General features: G+C 30.8%; 1 protein-coding gene across 1 annotated transcript in view; it reads left to right on the top strand.

Moving 5' to 3' along the window:
- The first annotated feature begins 4,391 nt into the window (after positions 1-4,391).
- Positions 4,392-24,381, top strand: part of LOC145332193 (uncharacterized) — a 31,455-nt gene continuing 11,465 nt past the window's right edge. The window contains exons 1-2 of the mRNA XM_080177151.1: positions 4,392-4,672; positions 17,649-17,738. The gene's annotated coding sequence lies outside the window, so the exon portion shown is untranslated. The remainder of the gene's footprint in view (positions 4,673-17,648; positions 17,739-24,381) is intronic.

Here is a 24,381-nt window from a genome sequence, read left to right as displayed (position 1 = left end):
TGCATAGAACAATTTGTAGGTACTTTAATAGACAACATTTTATCAATGATCTAAAGGTGTAAGAAACTGGCCGATAAATTGAACCTTTACAAAGTTTTATGATAACGTTCTCTTATGCATTTGTTTATTAAGGTAAGTGTTCTAACGTTTTAACTTCTAATTGTGTGTATCATCAATGGGGATGTACATTAATTTATCGAAGCTTTACAAAGTGTCTTAAAATAAAGCCATGTGACGTCATTAAAATGAGGGATGAAAGGAGAAGTGTGAAAAAAAATCTAAAAAGAGATGGATAACCCCTCATTTGTTTGACGGCATATGGCTGCATTTTGAGACACTTTGTAAATCTTCGATAAAGTAATGTACATCCCCATTGATGATACACAAAAATGCTCCTTCTGTAGATTGAAATTAGGGGTTATGACGTATTAACACTTAACTTAATGAACCAATGCATAAGAAAACGTTATTATAAAATTTTGTAATAAACAGCCTAATGGCCCCACACTCCTTTGCATTCCATTCTGTTATACGTTACATAGAAAAAATAATAAGAGAAAAAAACACTTATGTCAGTAAATGATATTCTATTAAATATGATTCTATGGTATAGTATACACCAAGAGTTTCTATCAAATGTTGGTTTAAAATAGCAAATTTATTTTGGTATTATTTTTAAGAATATTTACACTTTGGATCTATAAATTTATTAAATACATCTATACAATATTTGAGTTCTGACTAAAAGTGTCATAAATTCATAATTAGATGATGTTGTACTTCATATACTCCCCTAGCATCTAGGGGCTCTGTATTCTAAGATTTAAAAAATAGCCGAAAATCGTTATAAAACTTAAATCTACAAATTAAAATAGCACAAAACCATCCTGAATTAGAATTGAAAACTCAATCAGTTCAGTAGTTTAAGAGATCTTAAGCTTCGGATAAAAACCTAATACTTTATATAATTGGATAACTAGTGGCTGCGCCCCTAGCATCTAGAGGCTCTTTATTCTAAGATTTAAAATATAGCCTAAAATCGTAATAAAACTTAAATCTATAAATTGAAATAGCTTAAAACCATCCTGGAAACTAAAATTAAGAACTTAATCGGTTTATTACTTGTTGAAATCTTAACTTTCAGACAGAAAAACCTTTCCCTCCCCCCCCCCCCATTTTTTATTTATTTTTCTTTTAAATCTAAAATACGAAAAATTGGTTTAATTAAACCTCTTGGGGCAAAGCCCCAAGAGGGTAGGGCGAAGCCGCTAGTATACTCTGAAAACTTTGTTGTGCTTAGCCCACACTGGTGTTAGAGTAAAACCTATGGTTTAAAGTCTCATCTTATTCTCTCTTCTTCAATTTAACTTAACAACCTACAACCCCTCCCCCCCCCCCTCCCCTCAACCCCACACAATATTTCAACCCCCCCCCCCCCCATCCCCACCAAACCCACCTCTGTCATTATTGGAGAATTTATCCGTCTGAAAAGGAAACTAATTTTTTTCAGTTTATTTTTATCAATTAAGTTGCACAAATTTGCTCCAATATTACAATAAATATTAAATAATTTGTATAGAATTTTTTGTGGAGTTGATGGGGGCAATTGGAAATTTCACTGGTACCCAGAGTTTTATAACCACATAAGCTTATCAGTTGTCTAAATACCTTTGGGTACTGTTATTGAATCATGTTGGTCAGTTATAAACTAGTAGCACCCCAACTTTTTAATATATGTTTATCATCATTGCAACAATCTTATATTGATAAAATAGCAGTACAATTTTTTTATTGGGTGTTTCCCTTCATTTCTTATTTGTAAAATTGAACGAGTAGCAAAGCAGTTTATATAAAAAGTAAATGAAATAAAAATCTTTGTAAAATATTTAAAATAATTTTGAAATCAGAATAAGTATTATAATGCTTATGGCTGAAATGTCTGTAACGATGTTTAAGCATTAATCATAATAAGATTCCACTTATTGCATTATACCTATTCTTCTTGGGAATTAACACACTAAAAATCAAGATATTTAAGGATAACTTATAAAGATTTATTAAGCCTAATTGCTATAGGAATCATCTAATTGAACAGTTTGAAATCGACGATTATAGAATGCCTAAATTAAATATGAGTACGGATTAACAGACGTACGAACCGATGCTAATTGTAGAAAATTGAAGTTTACACTTTGTGATTTAGACTTATGTACTACAGAAGAAAGTTTTATGTTTATTTGAGTCATAACACAGATGAAAGGTTAATTCAAGTTCCGATATTGTACAGTACAGCACTCAATTTGTGTGTTGGGTTTTTTCAGGGAGTAAGGGAGGGGACAATGGATCGAATATTCAATTTTTAGGAGTCTCAGACTTTGGGTACTGGCTTAAAGGGAATGTGCAAGAATTTAGCAGTTTCTGACTGACTTTGGGTACTAGCGCACCAAATACCGTTACTTGTGTGTTAGTTTTGAATATTGCAGACAAGTATCAATAAACTTGATTTGTTATAAGATGGCTGGTTTTAACAATTTTTTTCTCTCTAAAGAATATCATTTCATAGATAAAAACTTTATTGTGATATTTGTTCAATAAACACTCCAAAGAACCCAATTAAGTTTTGGGTTATGGGGCTATGGGTTGAATGGGTTCCAGGGAAATTTTTCTAGTTATTAATTACAGAATGGTTACGTCAGTCTGATGGGTGGTAATCTAATTTTCAAATGAATGCTTTTTTTCTTGGAACTTTTTTCTTATTTTATAGTTTTCTGTATTGTTTTAACTCTTTTAATCTGGATTTCATAGTCTTTCAACAAAAACTCTTAAATTGAATTAATTGCCCATTGTCCCCTCCCTTACTCCCTGGGTTTTTCTAAAGTTAAAAATATTTTAAATGGTTTATTTACTAGAAAGTACAAACAGCTGGACTCTAAAAAGCATATTAATTCATCTTTTCGATCTTTCCTTTGTACTTTAAATCTTGTGTACCTTTTTGGTGTACTGTGTGTTTGTCACGATAACACATAAGTATGTACTAAAAGTAATATTTCCCACATAACTTTTGGAGGGAAGGAAAAGGTTTTAGAAAAACCGCTAGTAACACAAGTTAAATTATTAATATATCGTAAAATGGGTTAATTAATAATAAGGATGACACCATTAATAATGGCAAAGGTAAGAACGAATATTAATACTTTTAGAGTGTCAGAAAATAAGTTTTAAATCATCAGGACTATTTTAACTTGCTTAAATATACGATAAGAACCAACCAACCGTTACCTAAGGACGAGCGTACAGACCCTAATCATAGAACAGCTTCGCTAACATATAATCAGTGATCTAAATTGATAAAACAACGCTGTTTAAACCGAAATGGTAATACACAAAATTACCTCTTATTTTGATTATAATTAGTAGTTGAAACTTGGACACTCAACTTAATAAAACGACCAACCAAAATTCAGGAAAAGTCCCCAAAGTTGTTGAGCCAAAAAATAAGTAAACGTTATTATAAAACTTTAGGGACTAGTCTAATAAACAGCCAAATGTCCTCTTCCTCCCTGATGTATAATAAATAGCGGCCAAAACACGGAAAAATAGCCTAAAACCTAACCAATAGAAACCTTCTATGTGATTGTTTATGTGATGTTAATGGACTTAAAGACATCCATTAATAATAAGATGAAACAAAAACGTATCAAAACTAAAGCTATTTTGAAATTTAAATTAATTAATTTTACATTAAATGCTAGACTAATGTCAAAGTGCCTTTAATCCGCTATAATTGGTTTTACAGAACCAATATTTTCAACGAACAGCGAGAATTATTCACAAAATAATTTGTTGGAAAGTTCAGAGCTGGATCTTTAAATCATTTTAGTGGTGAGCCAGATCGGGGTGAGCTTAATTTCAGCCAATCACAGCGCGGCATTTCATAAAATGCTGTGCTCTCATCGGTGGAAAGTTGGCTCACCCCGATCTGACTCACCACTAAAATGATTTAAAGATCCAGCTCAGGACAATCTTTCGTATCTGAACTAAATTTACTCAGCGTCAAGAAGGTGATGTGTACGAATCTGTTCTAAGCCATACGGAAAAATCAAGTATCGTATAGTTTTATAGACAGTTTTCCCCAATAATAAAATAAAAAATTTAAAATTAATCTTATACTTTATCATTTTACTACCCGCGGAAAGCTGTTTATAATACGATTCGATTTGTTGGTCTTTACACCAAATGCATTCATTTTTATTTATTTTAAAGCTTATCCTTATTTAATTATTTTTTTTTATATTATTGTGTTTGATTTACTTTTGAATTTCTATATTCTTGTTTTCTTATAAATGTTTTTATTAAACTTAATAATAATTTTAATATTATATTTCAGATAATATGATTTAGATCTAACTGACAATTTTGTGACATCAACAATTTTTGTGAAAATAAAAATCTTCCTAAACTTTAAATGTGGTCTCTAAAATTACATAAAACTGACGCGAAGCATCTCCATAAATTCTGCCACAGTGATTGTGATGTAATGTGCTAACAAAAAAAAGTGATTTTTTGCTATCATTAATTTGTTATATACAAGAAATAAAATCTAAAAGTTTTTGCTGTTGAAAATGTTGTAGAACCCAGAGAATATTTCAGCACCATGCGTTGAATATGAAACGTAAGCAGAATTATTTTTTTCTCATTTTGGTTCTCGTACAAAACAAAAAAATGTTTTAAAGCTAAATTTTCAAACTAGCGGTTTCATCCCTAGTATCTAGGAATATTCGAAGGGATATGAAAGGGAAGAAAAATAGCTTAAAACCATACAACGAACTACATTTTTATATAAATAAAATAGCCTAAAACCATACCAGGACCTATAAGAAGCTTTACTCTAAAGGAGAACCATATCGGTTTAGTTTTTAGCGAGATACTTCGCTACAGACAAAAAAAGTTTATTACTTTATAAAATAGGATAGGATATGTATTTTATATACTAAAAATGGTGGGGTTATATTTGTAAACTTGTCTTTGCATTTTAGAATACTCCTAGTGATTTCAAACCTGACATGATTATGTTTGTAACAGTTACAATTAAGTGGGGACAAAGTGCCATGTGACGTCATAAAAAAAGGGATTAATCATCTCTTTTTATTGGTTTTCTTTCCCACTTTTCCTCTCATCTGCCTCATTTTCATGACGTCACATGGCTGATTTTTGAGACACTTTGCCCCCCTTCTTACAACTTATTTTCTGGTAGAAATCGTATCAACTCTATAATCATTACTAGAGAGTCAGTATGTCTATTACAAAAAGTAATGTTTATTTCTGCTTTCCATTATATGATATATTTATCTAGATTTTAGATTATTGATTCCCAGAATGATTAGACATAGTATTTAAGCATCTCTATAATTTAATCAAAAATGTTAGTAAGTCCATATTAATCATTTAGCATTTACCTATGAATTGTCCAGATATATTTAGATTTTAAAAGAATATACTGAATTGTCTTCGGTTGCGGTTATTAAAAAAAAGAAAGACTGAACGCGGCTTCTGAGCTTAGGTTTTGCTAATTTTGAAAACTCTCTCATTATTTTAAAAACACCTTTTCTTTGGTCTATATGTTTCTCTCCTTTTCTTTCTCTTTTGTTTTTATGTAAATCATATTTTCTTCACAATCGGAGACTTTTTTTCTATCAAACAAATATGACATTTATTAATCAATCAAGTAATAGTTATTTATCGCATGGTATTATAGACAATTTTCCGCGGTTATTAAAATGAAAAATTATTAAACAAGTTTTGTTAGCCCCGAGGTTTCAAATGTCCGGGTTAAAAAAACTGTTATTAACATTATGATTTTTATATTAGTAACCGTCGAAAAATTGTTATAATTCGATGCTATACATAATTTTTAAGTATAGCTGATAATAATTAGTATGTTCTGTGAAATGCTTTTATAATAACGTCTTCTTGTTCGTTGGCTGAACAACTTTGGGATTTTTTATTGAATTTTGATTTGTTTGTTCATTAGGTTGGGTGTCCAAACGCTTCAACCATTAATTGTAAGCTATAGATGGGGTAATTTTATGTATCATCATTCGGTATTTACATCAACTTATCGGCCATTGTCTTATCCCTTTAGATCCCTGTTGTTACAGGCATTTCTGAATATTTGTGCCTGTTGCTGAATTACTATAAAAAGATTATGTTATAATAATATTATCAACATTTCTTTTTACAACACACTTGAATAAAATAAAGGTTAACAGTGGGCTTTATAGACAAACGTCTGCGGATACGTACATAAAATAATTATCCCATAACCATAAATGGAGATAAATTGATATTTATTCCCAATAGTGCTACTAGTTAATATTACTAAACCGGTATTAATTTTTTTATTATTATTCGTGTAAAAATGTTTATAATGAGATACGTTACATGATTTTCGGTATGGCTCACATCCGGTTCTAATCCAGCGGATATTAATTAGTTTTAAAGCTATACTCGAATTTTATAGATTAAAATAATTGGTTGAAAAAAAGTACACTGCAAGTGTAAACATATCAATTAAGTTTTAAAAAGTACTGAAAGGTTTAAAGACAACGAATGAGAGAAAAATGTTGAACTTTGGGTACCAGTATAATTTACAGTCCAATGTACCTAAAGGGTGTGCAAAAAAATGCGTACCTTTTTAAAATTTAAATTGCGCGGCTTGTGTTAATAGTAGAAAAATTATGCGCATACCGTTAGAACCGCTAAAAAGTTTATTTTTTTTTGTAAATATAGGAACGATTCCTATGCCACGTATAGTTAGGGAGATACGTGATAAAATGCCCAAACTGACTTAAAACTTGACTTGCGAGTATATAAGTAAATATTAGAGAATAACTCTTACAAAAAGACGTGCGTACATTTTTAAAATTCATATTGCGCGGCTTTTGTTGATGGCAGAAAAATGTTACGCATACCGTTAAAACCGCTATGAACTATTTTTTGGAAATATAAGATCGGTTCCTGTGTTACAAATAATCTAAGAGCTAGGTGGTAAAATGTCCCAAAATTTACTCGCAAGTCAAGATTTAAGTCAGTTGGGACATTTTAACACGTAGCTCCCTAACTATACGTAGCAAAGGAATCGCACCCTTTACTTTCAATGCAATAGAACAAAATTTCTTTTAAAAATTCACATCCCATTAACTAAGTTTTAAATTTGATTGACTTCAATTTTAAAAGTAAAGCATTAGATGTAAATTAATTAGGACTAAATTGTCACAAATTATCTAAAAAAATGTTCAGAAGATAAGGTCACAAAGTTTTTCTTTCTAGAATAAATTAATTGAAAACAGGTATTTTCTGGTTTTAAACAGGGATCTAAAGGGATTAGACAAAGACCGATTGTTTTACATCCCCAATGGTGATACACAAAATTACCGCTTCTATAGCTTACAATCAGAGGTTAAAATGTTTGGACACTCAACTTAATGAACCGCCCAATCCAAATTCAAAAAAAGTCCCCAAAGTTGTAAAGCAAAGGAATAAGAGAACGTTGTTATAAAACTTTAAAGACTAGTGTAATAAAAAGCCCAATGTCCCCTCCCTTCCTCCCTGGTTTTAAATGCTTAAATTAGAAATATTGGGTGGATATCAGGGACCTTAAGGGATAAGACAATGGACAATAAAAAAAATTTCCCTTCTGTAGATTACAATTTTTGGTTTTAATAGTTTTGGACACTGCTAGTTTGGACCAAACAATTAACATTTAATAAAGTACCCAAAGTTTTTAATACAACTAATGAGGGTTTAAAAAACTTTGGGTTCTAGGAATTCACTGTGCAATGTTAGGGAAAAAATTGTTCCTGTGAGAAAAGTTAAAAATTCACCTTAGTTAATTAAAGCAATTTAAATAGCAAGAATTTTACAATAGGTATTTCTTGTGTCAAAACATATAGAGATACAAAAATATAGGGATAGGTATATAGAAGATAAAACAATATAAATAAAAAGAATTTTACAATAGGTATTTCTTGTGTCAAAACATATAGAGATACAAGAATATAGGGATTGGTATATGGATTATAAAATAATATAAATAAAAAGAATTTTACAATAGGTATTTCTTATGTCAAAACATATAGAGATACAAGAATATAGGGATTGGTATATAGAAGATAAAAACAATATAAATAACAAGAATTTTACAATAGGCATTTCTTATGTCAAAACATATAGAGATACAAGAATATAGGAATAGGTATATAGAAGATAAATAATATAAATAACAGACAGACGGACAAAACAATGCAAGGACTAGATGCACATATCTTATATTAATTTTCACTGAAAATTTCAGCTGTACATCTTGAATATCAGCCGAGAAAATAACATTTTACCCATAGTGTTACAGGTTTAATGATGGACGGGCAGACAAAGTGAATTGTGGAGTATCTTCGCTACTAATAATTAATAGTATGCCTGTGTGTCTGTCTCTAGTTTAGGATCTCATTAACCGCTAGACCAATATGGTTCTCCCTAACAGTGAAGCTTCTCATATGACTAGGGCAGGTTTATAACTATTTTTGGGGAGGGTACCATTACCCTCCAAATAGAAATCGCGTAGTGGCGTAGCCGCTACTAGGAAGAGAATGAGAGGGAGAGAAAAAAAAGCATATAATCAATTGACCTCAGATTCTTATCTTTTGTAAAATTTAGCTAAGAATTTGACCTTTCTCTCTCTCCCTTTTCCTTTTCTAAATATCTCTCTCTCTCTCTCTCTTTTTCTCCCCCACCCTCAATATTTTCTTTAAAATTTCAGAACGTTATCTATATAAGTCATCCGTTCATTTAGTTTTTCTTTTAAAACATTTACAAAATTGCTCATTTCATTTTATCTTTTAGAAAAATTAACAATAATTGAAAATCAGATAAGAAATAAGGAATAATTTTGGATCATGAAAAGAAAACGAAGTTGCGGGTTTCATCGTATTTTTACAGTAGCCTTTCTCCTATTTCTAACCTCTGCGGGGAGCATTAACGATGCTTGGCCTTTTTACTAACCCTGCGGGGCAATCATTAACATTTAACTAACATAATCTTATTTAACTAAAAAATCAAAAGTTACTATGAAAATACGACGAAACCCGCTTCTTCGTTTTCTTTCTATGATACATATTTTTGCTGTTGTTATTATATCAACAAAATACTTGATTCAAAGTGCTATAAAAGTAACGTTTATAATGTCGATGTAATTATATAAGTTTGTCAATGTTATGTCAGATATTGCCACGTTTGTAATACTTCAAATTGTATGTTGTTTTACATTCTAGATTTAAAGGTTAAATTTGTTTTTGCTGCGCTACTGTTGAACTTAATTGTCTTTGCTTAGAAAAGTTTATTCGTTTGTTGTGATTTTAATTGAAAAATAAAATTTATTGTTTCCATTTTAACAGACAAAACAACAAACAGATGGATGAAAACACAGTCAGACAGACAGACAGACGGACAGACTAGCTAGTATTTATCTGGCTAGCTAGACAAAAGATAATTTTCCAATTAATGAATTCCTGAAAAGAAAACAAATTATATTAAATCAGGAAATCTAGTTAAGTTGGAAATTAAAAAAACAGAATTGTTTAACTTTTCAATTCTATTTGAAATTCGTACTTTTCTTATATGTAACTAGCAGCAAGAGGTTCTGCAATTAAAGAAGCATAAAATAGCCTAAAACCTTCCCAAAAATGAGGCAAAGTTCTATAATGAAGAAATTTAATTAATTAAGTGGTTAGCGAGATCTTTATGTTCAAAAAAGTGTAAAATCACCAAGGGATCTATTTCAAGTTTGCATGAAATAGAGAACTCAATCAATTCCGTATAGTCATAGAAATCTAAAGCTACAGACAAAAAAAATACTACTTTAAATAACAGGACTGGTTGTTTCACTCCTAGCCTCTAGGGGAGGGCGATGGACCACACCAAGAAACAACCTTCCCTAAAAAGTATTTTGAAAAACCTTACTTTTTTATATGATAGGAAACGGATATTCTTACTGTCTAAAATTTAATCTTAGAGAAGCTACTCTTATAACATTATATGTCTTTTCCTACCTGAAATCATCATTTTAAGTTAATAGGATGATTATGTCCGTCAAAATGAAAATTCCCCTTATAAAAATTATATACTTAATGATTTTCTGAAAATGATATTGAGTTACTATGCCTCTTAAAATATTCCCATAGTTGGTTACAAGAATCATTACAGAAGGTGATTGAAAAATGTTTGTTGTATGTTATTCGAGCTATTCGTCACAGCCTAGAGAAACAGTGAAAATATAGAGTAGCTTGACTTGTAAAAATTAATGGTGTGCACTTATGTTTATTGTTGTATAGTGCAGTTAATGTAATAATTCTTCTCTCAAGTAAAATTACTTTTACAAACAATTGGATTACTCGTATCAATCCGCAAATGTGGCGTAAGACGTAGCGCAGCTTGTTGTCGCACCGCGTCATAACTAAAGACGCTAAAAATGGATTCTACTGCTTCTTTTTTAGTTGCGTGACATAAATTGTTAGAGAAGAAGGAATGCATTGGCCCAAAACAGGCGCAACTAATTACCATGCACAGTTAGAACTTCCAGACAAAAGACTTGCAATTAAAGTGTTGATCAGAGATAAAATGAAAAATCTCATGTTGTATCCCCTCATATAGCACTTCTTCTCCATAAAAGTTTATGTCCGTTCGTTCGTGAATATATTATTGGGATTTCTCTTGATTTGCAGTCGGTCTGCTATTTTTTGCAAGGATCTTCACCCTAAATTTGATAATAAAAATCTGCCCTCTTGTATATCAAAATTATAGGTTGAAAAGTTAAGAGACTGCACTGCAAATACAAGTTTTGAATAACCCTAACAAGATTAAATAAATTTAAACAAAGTTTTAGCTAACGATAGAGAGTTCGTGTTTATAAAACTTTTGGAGCTAAAATAATTTACAATTCAATGTTCCCTATCTGATTTTACCCGCTTTGTGTTGCAAATCCTAAATTTGTAACATGAATTTTATTTGAATTTAAAAAGATATATGGGGGGGGGGGGAGGGAAAGTTCACCAAATATAAATTAAAGAGATTTTACCTTTTCTCTCTCAAAACATTAGATGCTGTTTGGGCCTTTTTATGACTTTTACTGTACCAACTATTCATTTTCTATTTTCAATTGCATTTTTTAAAGCTTGATTTTTTTATAAATCAATTTGGGACGCAAAGAAATTGTACTGTTTAATTGTAACTAAATTAAAAAGCAAGGTTCGGCATCCGTGCGTCAGCAGTGACCAAACCTAAAATTAATACCCGTTTGGATGATTTGAAAATGTATTTAAAAAGAAGGATTGTCATATATGGGTCAGATTTGGATTTCTAGCCTATTTTTAAAATTATATCAAGTTGATTTCCATGAGGCGTACAGGCGGTCGAGCGCGGCTGCGAAGCCTTGCCAAAAACCCGTTTACTTACCATAAAGTTAGATTTAGTTATTTTTAATTTTTATCAAAATAGAAGTTATAAAAATACTTTTTTGTTTTGAAAAAAAATTTGAAAAAAATTAATCATTCTAGAGTCTACAGTCTATATCATTTTGGTTTTAAGACAAGAAAATTAAAGGTTATTCAAAGCGTTAAGTAGTTAAGCTACTATGAAATTAAGGTCTGTCTGTAGTTCAATACTTAACTGCAAGTTTAATAAATTTTACAAAGAACATCGCTCTTTAGGAACTTTTACACTACAATTGTATTTGCTGTAACCTACATTTAAATTTATAAAAAAAATATGTACTATTTCTGTAATACATTTTACTATACTTTTCAATTTTTGATGTACTACTTATGAACAAACTTCTCCTTGTTGTTATTCAAATATTATTATTTTCTTATAATGGAATTTTATTCCTTTCGAATATTTTCAGTTGGGCGTGCAATCACTTGCGCACATGTATAAAATTATCAGCACCGCTTATTATTATAACCATGGTTATTATGGGATAAGACAATGGACGATAAATTGATTGATATACAACACCAATGATGGAAAGTAAATTTTCCCCTTTAGTAGAAAAGGATTATTGATTGAAAAAATCGCGCCATTTGGAAACAATAAATCAAAGTTCAATGAAAGCTCCAAAATTTTTTTAGTTAATCAAATAAAACTTTGGGTAACGGTGAAATTAACAGCCTAATATCCCTCCCCCTTTACTTCATCCCCATTAAGAGAGAAACAAACCATCTTATAAGCAGCAATGCTACTCTATAATTAACTTAGTCTGTCCGTTAGACAGTCCGTAACGCTATGTAGAAAATGTGATTTTCTCGACTAATATCTAAGAGTATCCATCATACAATTTACTTTTTCCGGCGGTTTGTGACATTTAAGTATCTGCTTTATAAATCTATTTGTATGTTTGTTCATCCATAATTTTTTTATGCTTCGCTACTTTTGTACGTTACGGAAATGATTGCACACCTTTCTGTTTCTGTGACCTTAGCTTGTTTATTTTAGCTTGGAACAAGGGTTAATAATACACTTTCACGATGCAATGTTAGGTTAGGTTATTCTAAAAAATAGAGGATATACATATAACTTGTTTATTTTTATACCATTCAATTTCACTTTTCACTTTAAGATCATGATAATTTTGTAATGGTATCTTGTCTTATAATGTACTAGCGGCTTCGCCCCTAGCCTCTAGGGGCTTTGCCCCATGAGGTAATTTTAAAAAATACAAAATTTTGGTGCTGCGGCCCATAATTTATGTGAAGTAGTTTCCCCAGAATTTATTCTTTTTTTGGGGGAGGGGAAATTTTCATTTTTGAGGGGTTGAGGGTGTCCCACCCCCCAAGAAAATAGCTGAAAACCACTACAGGACCAATAGGTTTATACCCTGAAGAGTATAATCAGATCGGTCCAGTGGTTACCAAAATCCTAAGGGACGGACAGACAGACGGACAGACATCAAGCTACTTTGTATTATTAGATTATGTCAGGGAGATACGGAAATTGTCATGTGTGACGTCATAAAAATACGTCTAAAAATGAAGGATGGGTGTAGAAGTGGAAAAGGAAACCCCTAATAAAGGTATACGTAATTTTATGACGTCACATATGACACTTTACATTAGGTATTAGGAATAGACATAGACTTTACGATTGCTATAATTGCTTCATTCATATATTGAAAAAGTGAAATATATTAAAGTTTTATCTATTTAAATTTTTTAAATCCTTGTCTATGTCCTAGGGGGTTTGGTTGAAATTTGACGACATGCCACGAAACAATGTCAATTTTGATAACCCTCTGCAATACAGACAAGTTTAACCCTCAGCCAAGTGGCAGATACACAGTAGTCCGAGATTGTACGCAAGTTTAAAAAGTATATGGGCAAAAATCACAAAAATATTGCCTTAAAAAGCAAATTTCGTACATTTTATAAAATATACCTTTCAAAAAATTTGAATCGAGAGAAAAAATTACTAAATGTATACAATATGTAAATAGAAACTTAAAATCGGAACTTATGCCCAGTTCACAAATTACTTTTAATGGTCGACAGATTTTTTCTGTAGGTCAACCTAAACAATTACAACCCACAAATACCTTATTAAAATCGATCAACCTAAAGCTTCTATAGGTCGACCTAAAATTTTCAGAGGTTGACCTTTGTCTTTTGTTAACTAGGCTTTAGTTTTGTCATTCCTGCTACAAAAGTACAGCTACTAGTTAAATCTTAAGAGAGATTATTATGAATTTTGAATTAATTTCAACTATACAATGGTGTGCTCTAATGATTATCAATAAAGAATACATTGCAATATTTTATAAGTGCTTTATTTTTAATTAAAAATTGTAGGATAAATATTTTAAAATTCCTGTTATTTCTAAGGGGATAATAATAGTTGATACTTTATGTTTTTAACATCAGCAAACAGCATTATTATTCTATGAAACCAAGGTGCTAATATCAGTAAAAGAGAGAGAGGGGACGTTGGCTCAACAACTTTGGGGACTTTTAGTTAATTTAGATTGGTAGGTTTATTAAGTTGAGTGTTGGAAACGTTTCAATTACTAATTGTAACCTACAGAAGGTATAATTTTGTGTATAATGATTGTGGATATATGTACATCAATTCCTTTATATCCCTTCGCTAAAATACTACTTTAATAGTGTTCTACATTTTTTTCTTTGAAATCTGCAGTGATTTACTGGAATCTATGGTAAACTTTGACATGAGGAGGGAAATGTATAATGAAAAACATATAAAATATAGTTATAAAATCATGACACTTTGATGACACGACCTTTGCCTGTCTATTGATATAGTGCATCTGAGATAGCAGCAGTTGGAACTATTTTAGCGTGGCATAAGAAAAGTCCACATAGCTTTTAATATAATAATTTCAAAGAATTAAAATGACCAACACAATATTTTTTTTCTTCAGAATAATTTTCCATGTCAATGAATTACCAGGTATCAACATCAGGAAGGAGAAATGGGACAATGGGCTGTACATTACAATGGTCCCCAAAGTTTTATAATAACGTTTTTTATTCGTTTGCTTAACAACTTATTGAATTTTAATTGATCGTTTCAATATGTTGAGTATCCAAATGTTTTAACAACTAATTGTAATCATTAGAAGGAGTAATTCTGTGTATCAAAATTGGGGATGTACATCAATTTATTGGCCATTGTCTTATCCCTTTAGATCACTGCATCAACATTCAACATTCCGGTCAGCTGAATTTGAGTTGCCGATTGTGTACACAGTTTCCTCGTCATATATCAATATTTACTACTAGCTAAAAAAGCTTCAAACTTCTAAAAAAAATAAAATTTAAAAAAATTAAAATTTAGATTTAGACGTCGAAGTCGAAACTTAACTTAACCTAACCTATTTAAACTATCTTATAGGTGTTTAGATGCCTAACCCCTGCGGGGGGCCTATTTGAATATTCATCTCTTAACCTAAGATAACCTGTATAGAAATACTTAATTGAATAAATATTTTTACACTCCTGCGTTTACCACGCTGACGTTTGGGACTCCTACGTTTGTCCTGGAATCCTGTGAAAGAGTTATGTGATGAAGTAAAAATGTGGAAAAGTATGTTATAATTCCCCAACTGTTTTGTTGATGTTTAATGTTTGACAAGGTTATTGTAAAATAAAAACAAATCACAGCGAATATTATAATTATTATGTAAAAACTTTCAAACATTTAAAACAAAGTCTCCAAAATAAAAATACAGTTTATTTTAAATATTGAGAGCGTATAAAGTAAGGTTAAGTTGGTTAAATAGGAATGAACTCTGTATAAGTATCATTTGTGTAGTTAGAATAAAACGATACTACCACATAATTTAGAATTTTAAGCATATTTCAAAATTTATTTCCATCCTTTTATAGTAGATAGTTTCAGAAATTCCATCCCAGCAGACACAAAGTTTTAATACATCCATATCTTTATATAAGGATATTGGTATAATTATTCTGTCTCATAAACCATAGGAATGCAATGGCTATGACATTGTAGGCATATTTTAAAATTTATTTTCATCCTTCAATATTTGTACTAGCAGATAATCTTGAAAATTCCATCTCTACATTAGCGGACAATAAATCTTATTATATCCTTATTAAAAGCGAAGCTTTTCTATAATTAGGGTAGGTCCGTCCGTACGTCCGTCCGTAACGGACAGCTTTTTTCGTTAATTTAGGCATGTTGACTTGTCCTATCGATTTCAAACTTTGCATGGTGATTCCTGTAGTAGTTAGGTACGATTTAGAAAGCGTAGCAACTCTATAATCATTACCAGAATGTCCGTACGTCCATTTTAAACATGATGATTTTTTTTTACTTTTTGAACAACAAATTTTTATGTGATCTAATAATTTAATTGATGTGATTTTTGGTGTATAGATTCCTGGGACAACAAAGTACAATATTATAAGCAAAGCAACTCTATAATCAAGTCCTAAAAATATAAGTATGTCCATAAAGATTATTCTGTATTAAACAGTTTTTCAAGAAATTTACTTACAATTTTGCTTCGACTCTTATTCTGATTATTCAGTTCTGACACTATACAAGTGTTAATGTCCGTTAGTCCTACCGTTTCAGTGCTTCGCTTTTATGGATGTTGTCATCCTTATTTTTTTAAAAGGATGACATTGTCAGGATCTAATTTAATCAGAAATTATTCATAACTAAATAGGTAAATATAGGGATATAATTTTCCATAATGTAAAATCCTGAAAATGCCATTGCGACGGAACATACCATTACAATGAATTAAATGTTTTATTATTCACTGGGCATTGTTATCCTTGTTTCTATTGGTATATTTGTCTATAAATAAAGCAGAAAAAACTCAGGGAGGTAGAGAACAATACTATTATATAAATTTTTAATGTTTTTTGTCTGTAGCTCAAGATTTTGATAATTGCAGAACTGATTGAGTTCTCCCTTTTAGGAAAGTTTCATATAGGCCCCAGGATGGCTTTAGACTATCGTATTTTAAGATTTAAGATGCAAAGGGCGCATCCGTTAGTGACATATGACATAACATAATATTTATTCAACTTTTGCATGGTTAAAAACATTTAATAATGTTAATAATTTTGATATATAGATTATTATGCTACACTTACATTTAATGTTGACAGTTACTAAAAGCAATATTTAAAAGAATCCATAAGTATTGGAAAATTTATGTATCCTCAATTTTCCTATTTATTTTTCCCTGAAGAAAAAAAACTAGTCCATTCCTGTCTGTCCTTATTTCCAACATTACGCTTGTCTATAAGAATTTACAAAGCTTCATGACAAATATAAAGGCAAGGACAATTATGTCAGGTAGGGAGGGGACAATGGGCTGTTAATTACTAGTCCCCAAAGTTTTTAAGTAAAGTGTTCTTATTATTTGGCTCAAAATTTAGGGACGTTATTTAAATTTTGATTGGTTGATCATTAAGGTAAGTTTCAAACCGTTTCAACCACTAATTATAATCTACACTCTACAGAGGTGATAATTTAGTATAATATTATTGGGGATGTATATCAATTTATCGGCAATTATCCCTTTAGATCCCTGCAATTAGATTGATAAGTAGCATAGCAACAAAAAGTAAAATCTTTTTTTATACAGGAAACTTTAATAGAGTTTTAATAAAAAAAAATAATAAAATAAAATAAATAATTTGTAATACCCAAATAAACGTTCAATACTTATTTGCCTTAAACCAGTCAAATTTTGTCCTTTAAAATGAAACAACTCTCCAATCCCAAATCACTTTATATAATTATGTGTTGTATTTAGGTTTCTATGCTTGGGTGTTGATAATGTGCAGGTTGTTGCAAACCCCCCCCCCCCCCTCCTATCCATACCCTACCTTCCTACTGGATGAACAAACTGACCAATAAATGATGTCCATATCTATATATTCTATATTCATTTTTTCAGGTTTTTATGCTTGGAGGTTGATAATGTGCAGGTTTTTGCAACCCCCCCCCCCACTCCCATCCATAGCCTACCCTCCTACTGGATGAACAAACTGACCAATAAATGATGTCCATATCTATATATTCTATATTCTTTTTTTCAGGTTTCTATGCTTGGGGGTTGATAATGTGCAGGTTGTTGACCTGCTCTAGCTCAAGCTTCAGCTCCACAAATATTATCCGGCGATATTCAGGTAAATAATCCTATCATATAAAGTAAAGTAGTAAGGTTTCTTTTGTCTGTAGCTTAGGATTTCAGTGACAACTGAACCGATAAAGTTCTCAATTTCAGAGTAGCTTCACATAGTTATCAGATACCAGACTAATTTTGGTATAGATTTAAGTCTTAGGAGGGTTTCAGGCTATTTTTGTGTCTTCATCTCCCACTTTTAACACATGGCCCCTATATTAAGGTGAGAGGTTCTTTTTTAACAGTAAAAAAAAACTTTTATATGTAGGGATCTTAAAAGATAAGAGACAATGGTCGATAAATTGATGTACTTCCCAATGATGATACATAAAAATATCCCGTTTATAGATTGCAATTATTGGATGAAACGTCAGCTAAATGAAAAAAAAATAATAAAAATGCCCAAGGTTTTTAATTAATAAGAAAACATTATTACAAGACTTTGGGACCTAGCGTTATAAACAGCCCAATGTCCCCTCCCTCCCTGGTTTGTATGTTAACCTGTGTGACTGTGCAGCAAAGAATTTCGCCTACCGCTGAACCGATATGGATCTTCTTTACAGTGATGATTCTTATAGGTCTAGTGAACTAAGAAAAGAACTACGTTTTGGTATATCGGCACTCTCATAAGAAATCATCCTTAGAAGAAAACTTCCATATCCCCTAAAAAGTATATTTCTTTTACTTTAAAAAAAAACTATAATTAAAAGAAGAGGGTTTTCTTCTCCTATTCTCTTCTCCCATAAATTACAAATTTTCTTTTCACTTACTGTATTGCATTTTACTGTTCTTTTCATAGACAAAAATACCCTTTATTTTGTTTTTTTAAATGCTTTGTTAAAGTAATAGTAACGTAAATTCAAAACATAACAGTAACACTTAAAACCATGTAAATGCACTAGATTTTAAATTCATTATATTCTGCAGACAACCAACTCATTTTTATCATCTCTATTTAAATGTAATTCAAAGAAACAAGTAATCACCTATGAAATAGATTTCATATCATACTTTTCATCGATTGGAAATTTTCCAAAGATCAAAGCACTTTGAATTGCAAAATTGAAGAAAAGAAATTTGCTCAGACAATAGGATTTAATATTTTCAATATCATTTCTAATTCATAATTTTTTCATAGCCTATTTCTCTAATACATTTTAGCAATAAAAAATAAAATAACAGGATAACAACTATCATAATATAAAAAAAGAAAACAGTTTAATAAAAAAAAATTATTTCAGACAATACAATTAGAATTTTCGACCTCATTATTGGTCAAAATATTACAATTGTAAAACATAATTAAAGTACATATAGTTAGCTTTGAGAAAACTATTTTGTAACTCGTATTATGTGATGGAATGATATAGGAATAATGTATATCTTCGTGTGTTTCTTTTTACGATGGATAGTTTATTGTGTCTGATTGGCCATCTAGGGCAATAAATCTATTAATCACAATTTCTAAAATCTATTCCTGAACGATAAGAAAAGGAGTAATTTATATGTAATAGCAGCTGGGATAATTAAGTTTTAATTTAAATTGCTTGAAGGAAAGTGGTTTTACTATTTTTTATACCTTGTCCATAATTTTCTGTAATTGAAAATAATTTTATCACCAAATAAACTATCCATATTTCCCTGTTCTGGTGACACTAGTCTCCAGGGTTACGAAGGGATAGGACAATGGACAATTAATTGATATACATCCCTAATGAAAGTAAAGATTACCCCTTTTGTAGATTACAATCAGTGCAGTGGTTGAACAGTTTGGATACTAAAACTTTTGTTTGAACTAACCAAATAAAAATTCAATTAATGTACCCAATGTTTTGGAGTGAACGAATAAGAAAACCTTGGGTACTAGTGGAATTAACAACCCATTGTACCCACCTTACCACCCTGCAAGTCTCAGAAAAGAGGTTGGACCATTAAAAATTCATACGCAGCACAATTTATAGGCTGGCTCAAAATAGAATATGTATTACAAATCTTATAAAAACAAGGACGACAACAACATTAATAAGCATCAACGCAATGATTATCATGGAATGACAAACGAACAAAGTGAGTTATAAAGCAGATGTTCAGTTACCATTCGAAATTATCTATGTAGAAAATCCCGAAACCTCTTATAAATAAACTTAAATCTTTCTTTTTCAACTTGACTGATAGACCAAAGTAAGTTATAAACTGAATGCTCTTTAGTACAAGGAACCGTCCTAAAAAGTTTCAGCTGTATATATTGAATATCAACTGAGAAAATCACGTTTCCCCTTTTCGTTTCTTATAGACAGAATCACGGACATTTCTATTCATAGAGTAGCTTGGTTACAGCATAAATTGTAGGCCAATAGGTCCAGCGTATGTAACACTCACAAACAAACATCCAACTAAATGGGATAATCTTAATTCATCAAGTTTTGGACATTTTTAATATAAAAATAAATATTTTTATTTGTAACTAAGTAATTTATGCTCTATGCATTGATACATGGATAGGTTAGTGGACGAGAAACTAATCTTTCTCCCATTTTTAAAAGTAAAGCTTTTCTATAATTAATGACGGTCCGTCTGTAACGGATAGCTTTTTTCGTTAATTTAGGCATGTTAGAATTGTCCTATCGATTTCAAACTTTGTATGGTGATTTCTGTAATATTTAGGTACGATTTAGAAAGCGTAGCAACTCTATAATCACTACCAGAATGTCCGCACGTCCATTTTAAACATGTTAATTTTTTTACTTTTTTAACAACAAATTTGTATGTGATCTAATTATCCGATTGATCTGATTTTTGGCAAGCAAAGATTAATTTAATTGACTTTCATTATATTCTAAATTGATTACAAAAATCTAAAAAATATTTTTAACAACTGTTTAAAGGTCTTAAAGAACAGGCAAATAAGAACTAGCTTCATATATATATATATATATATTATTACCTTATTAGGTTAATTCAATATTTATTGACATAATTTACTTCTGTTACAATATTATTTTTAGAGACATATATAGGATAAGGATGACTACATCCAAATTAAGCGGGAAAAAGAACAAAAAATATTTTTAAAACATAATACCCATAGATTTTCCCCTACGCAGAATCCTTTGTAAGGTTTTTAGCTATTTTCCTTGTGTTCTTAAATTTGGAGGCACATTAGTTATTACATAAATGAAATATGTCCCATGTTTCTTATGTACTTTTATCAGAATACTGCATTTAATTTAATAATACCTAATCAACTTAATATAATGTGTTATATATTGCTATACAAATATAATATATTTATTTTTATACCCAATACACTAGGTAGGGAGGGGACAATTGGCTTTTTTTTATACTAGTCCCCAAAGTTATATGAAAATTTTTTCTTATTCGTTGGCTTAACAACTTTGGGTAATTTTATAGAATTTTAATTAGTTGGTTCATTAAGTGGAGTGTTACGGTTCAGACGTTTCATCCATTATATTTCATAGGAGGGGTAGTTTTGTGAATCATCATTGGGGATGTATATCAATATATCAGCCGTTGTCTTATCCCTTTAGTTACCTGCCTATGCACACTTACTTTATTACAAAAATAACCACAAACTAGACAAAAAAGAACAATAAATTGTTATAAAGCAATAGTTACATCAAATACTGCCCAGCAAAGTTTAAACTACAAATTTTTGGAATCGTTCTATTATGATAAAACCCGCGGCGTTGTCATTACTGGACACCTTGGGTTTAATTCTAAGCCATACTAGTTTTGTATATTTATTTTAAAAAAGGACAAATGAAAAATAACTCTTGTAGAGTGTAAGAACTTGATAAGCAGAACGTTAATTTGTAAGTCTAATCAAAACTGTACAAAATTTTGCGCAAATAGAGGAGTTAAAAAGATATGTTTATTGTTTATTGTACCTGTTGTCACGGGAATTAATATTCCAAAATTCATACGATTATGTTAATTACATATATTATATTTAAAAATGTTGTAAAAAAGTAAAAAAAATGTTTTTTCTGGTATTGATCATATAATTGACACGATTTCTTCTTCCTACTTAACTGTTATAGGAATCATCATGCAATTACGAAAGGAGTTACAGAATTAAATTATATAAAATCTTCGCTTTTAGTTTTTTACTTTCTTACTTTTTTTATGCTTACATGTTGTTTATTATAATATTAATATTTAATGTATACATGTAAAAGATAATCCAATTTAGGATTATCAAGTTAAAAGCTTATTAATATTATATTTCTTATTAGTGCCGCAGCTACTCTATAACACATACACACACCTCTACAGACCAGTGTACACTAAGAGATATAAGTTTTCCGGAATTTTAATGTAGGGAGTAGATTTGAAATCTGCATCAAATTTTAAGGATTTTTTATAAAATTCGTTTTTTGTAAAATTCTTTATCTAAAAGCGAAAATACATTTTAAGTTAATTAATTTTGACCAATAGGATAGGTGGATTTTAAACTACCTGCGCTCTAATTGGTTGAATGATGTACGACATCCAATCAGAGCGCAGATTTTTTAAATCCACCAATCACAGATGCCAAAATTAATTAACTTAATTTGTATTTCCGCTTTTAGATAAAGAATTATACAAAAAACGAATTTTATAAAAAATCCTTAAAATTTGATGCAGATTTCAAATCTACTCCCTACATTACAATTCCGGAAAACTTATATCTCTTAGTGTACACACAGGAATACACATTTAGTGGTTGATCTGGTACTTATAATGATTTATAACCCTTGGAACGGTTGATAAAAAACAAAGAGCCAGATCTTTATAGTAGGCCCTAAGACACCTAAACCCAGGCTATTTCAGACAACCTACCCTTTGATTGCACGATCTTTGATTGTCTAGAAGTCCTAACTTGTGCTTGGTATAAGATACGTCTATTTTTGGCCATGGTTTTTCCACTACTCTTACTCTTATTAATTTCGTGCATCTGACATAGCATCAGTAGATACATCTTATAATTAGTTAGTCATTAGTTATAAACCTGGTTTGGCCGAGATTCGAAATTATTGCCTCCCCAACGGCGTGCGGATGCGCTACATATAGCGATACATTATCGGGTTTTCTATAACTGAGAATATTGTTGAGAATATTGAACATTTTATATCAACTATATGTTGTGACTTTAGCATTGGGGATTCCTAAATTTATTTATAAAAAAAATTATCGGTTATTTTTTGCTTTGCTGTATTTTTAGAAAAAGGCATGCATAAAGAAAGACAGACAAACATGCTGTTACTTTAGAACATAGCATTGAAGTTAACTTTTATTGGCTCGTATTCTTGTGCCTTTTAGAAAAAAAGGCATACATCAAGAAAGACAGTCAAACATCCTGTTACTTTAGAACACATTATACTTGAAATCTATTATAGCTTGCATTATTATGCTATTTTGAAATAGACATATCGCTTTTTTCTTTGTAATTTCCAAAAAGCATCTGTTATCTTGTTTTTCTATTATTTTTGCTGCGCTAGTTGTCGACTTTTTCTCCTTGTTTCTCAATATGATAATGATAACATATAAGTTTATACTTTAATCTGATTAGGATTAAAAGGATTATTATTATGGTATTATCATATTTATGTACTTGTTTTTGTTTATCCCAAGAAATCACGTTTCAGCCAAGGGCATATGTTGAAACAATAATAGGGTTATACTAATGGATATAGAATACGTGGATACAATGACAGGGGAAAATTTGTCGTCAAAATAGGTTGCCAATAATTTATTGTTCACTTAATTCATCCAGTAGGAGGATGGGGTAAAGGGGGTGGATGAGGAATATAATTATTTTAGCCAGCTGAGAGTATCACTTTTATAGAGTACCTAAAAATCTGGCGCAACATCCATGGTAAAATATCGATTGTTCTAATGGTGAATTTGTAACAGTTTGACTTTACCATAGCATTTGACAAAATAGTAATTGATTTAATTTGCGTTAGAGAGGGAGAGGACATTAGCCTGTAACTAATACTGTTATCTAAAGTTTGTTGAACACGTTCACTCATTCGCTGAACAAATTTCATTATGTACTTTTATCAAATATTGATTGGTAAGATCAAATTAGCAGTGTCTAAAGTTTTCAACCAATAATTATAATCTTTAGATGAGAGATTTTCATCATTGAAGATATACAGTTCATTGTCTTATCCCTTTAGATCCCTGAGCGCAATTACATATTCCGGTTAATAAAGAAGCTTCACTGTAAAGGAAAATAAAATCGGTTCACCGGCTAGCAAGATCTTTTGGTACCAACAGACAGACGAAAAACATGAAGACATCCTGTTACTTTTTAAAATAAATTTTGTTATTGTAGGTGATGGTGTGTGCCCCCTCCTGAAACTAATAGGGTCCCCTGTACCCTGTGAGAAATGAAACTATGGGGACTATACTTCTCTATATTGTAGGTGTTGGAGTGTGCCCCCTCCTGAAACTAATGAGGGTCCCCTGTACCCTGTGAGAAATGAAAGTATGGGGGCTATACTATACTATATATTGTAGGTGGTGGTGTGTGCCCCCTCCTGAAACTAATAGGGGGGCCCCTGTACCCTGTGAGAAATGAAACTATAGGGACTATACTTCTCTATATTGTAGGTGGTGGAGTGTGCCCCCTCCTGAAA

The sequence above is a fragment of the Acartia tonsa genome, chromosome 11 (assembly GCF_053477335.1).
Source record: "Acartia tonsa isolate MP-2025a chromosome 11, ASM5347733v1, whole genome shotgun sequence".
In the NCBI taxonomy this organism is placed as follows: domain Eukaryota; kingdom Metazoa; phylum Arthropoda; class Copepoda; order Calanoida; family Acartiidae; genus Acartia; species Acartia tonsa.
Note: the sequence above shows the minus strand (reverse complement) of the source record. Positions and strands in the feature narration are given on the sequence as shown.